Source organism: Melozone crissalis, unplaced genomic scaffold, assembly GCF_028551555.1.
Source record: "Melozone crissalis strain CALT ecotype California unplaced genomic scaffold, PUWL_Pcris_2 ptg000044l_1, whole genome shotgun sequence".
NCBI classification, from domain to species: domain Eukaryota; kingdom Metazoa; phylum Chordata; class Aves; order Passeriformes; family Passerellidae; genus Melozone; species Melozone crissalis.
The window spans coordinates 286,871-289,061 of NW_026535822.1; positions in this window are offsets into that span (position 1 = coordinate 286,871).

Here is a 2,191-nt window from a genome sequence, read left to right on the forward strand (position 1 = left end):
CTTGGAATTTCCATCTGAACAGTGCTGGAATCCAGGAGTTGGTAGCTGTGTGTGTGCCTTTTTTGTCTTTCTCTCTTTCTGTGTCTTCTGTTTCTGTGCTCCTGCAAATTTTGATTTACATTAAATTGAAAAGGCTTAGAGTTTGTGAAGTCGAATGGGCCAAGTCAATGCTCTGAGAAGTGTTTTTTGTTGATTGAATGTCTGTTGTAGTTTGACTTTAGAAGAATTTTAAAAGGTCATACAAAACTTTTTGTGTAACTGACAATCTGTTAAACCACTAAGAGACTGAACACATTTCTGTGAAACACATACGTTAAAGACAAAAAACTCAGGAACCTCCTCTTTCTTTTCCAGTCAACAATGAAGCAGCAGGCCCTGGCCCCAGCCCCCATCTCAACCAAACCAAACCAACCCAAACCAACCCAAACCAACCCAACCCAACCCAAACCAAACCAAACCAAACCAAACCAAGCAACCCTGACGTGGGCTGAGCCCCTTCCCCCCACCCCCTCCAGGCTACCACCCCCCCCCCCCCCACCCAGCACTGGCCCCATTCTGACCAAACCCCAACAACGACTAAACAGGAAAACAAAACTTTCTACAAAACCCTAACCAGAACAAAGTTAGTCACACCTATTAAAACTTACCATCAAGTCCCCTTCCCCCAACACCATTCAAACCTATATAACCTGCAACCCATCCAAAATAACCCTACAACTAAAATTAAACACAGAAAAACCCAAAAACAAACCATAAAACCAATCCTAACACAACCCAACCACAACTTCCACCACAAGTTAGTGGCAGGTGAGGTATTCGTCTTTTCCCTTTTAAATTTATTTTTAAGAACATTTTCCTTTATACCCTTTTAAATTTTTTGGCATACTTTACCTTTCTCGTAATCCAATCTCACAATAAAATTATAACATAAATAATTACCTGACTATAAAACCCACTACACTCATCAATACATTACTTAGGAAATCTCACAATTAGAAAAATCATAAATTAACAAACCAAAACCACTACAATGTCGTAATAAACATTTTGCCAAAGTTTCACTGAATTTCTAAAGTTGCCAGTAGAGGCTGTTTGGTTGTTTTGAGCACCTGAGGACCTCTTGTTGGTATTTTCCAGGGAGTCCAACTCAGAGGACACAAACAATTGTAATTCCTTTAAATGTCTCCTTGAAAGAATTGTTTGGGGGATGGCAGTCAGGGCTTGTGTGTCCTGCTGGGCACAGCCCAGGCAGGGCTTTCCCAGCCACATTCCACACTCCATTTCCCAGCTGGAGCCCCTGGTGCCTCTGAGTTGTGCTGCCCCAGCCCCAGGGACGCTCTCCTTGTCTGCCCATTCCCCTACAGTCTCTCAGTCTCTGGGCAGGGTGGCCTCAGTGGGGGCTGCTGACATCCTCAGCACCTTGGAGGCTGCTGCTGAATTTTCCTGCTCCAGAGACTTGTTCAGCCTTCAGCTCTTCAGTGCAGGAATTCAGTGTCCCAGGGCTCATTAACATTCAGAACACCTGAACAAGCCAACACTCTGGGAATTGTTTAAGTTTTCAAATAATTTGCAAATTTTAGAAATGCATTCAAACTGAATATATTCTATATAAAAAACAGTGAAAAAACCATTTTTTGGGTGCTGTGTAGGTTTTTTCCCATTAATAAACTATTATGTGCAATCTCCAATTGACACTGAATCCAAGTACCTCCTCATGCAGTTTGAATAGACATGAAAATCAAGACCCTTCATGGCTGACAATCAATCAGACTCTGTCCTACCCCCACCCCACCATTTTCCCCATCCAAGCCCTGGCACTCAGAGCAGCCTTGTGCAAATCTGAGCTGCCTCCAGCCCAGGCTGCACCTGCAGCTTTCAGCTCCTTGGCTCCAACTCCCACCTGCTTTCCTTGGAGAAGGAGCTGCCCGAGACACAGAGGGATGTTCATTTCTTGTCAGCCAACAAAGCCAAGGGAAGGCACAGCTTTGTCAAACACAAAACTCATTCATTTCCCTGGCTCTGCCCTGCCCCTGATTCCCACAGCCTGTCCTGTTTCTTTCATCCCTGCATTGCCAGGGACTTTCTGGGACAAGGGAGCTCTGCTCTGGGGATGGAGGGAGGTCCAAGTGCCATGAATGGAGTGGGAACCACAACTCATCAGGTTTGTGTCCTTTGGAGGACAAGAACTGGT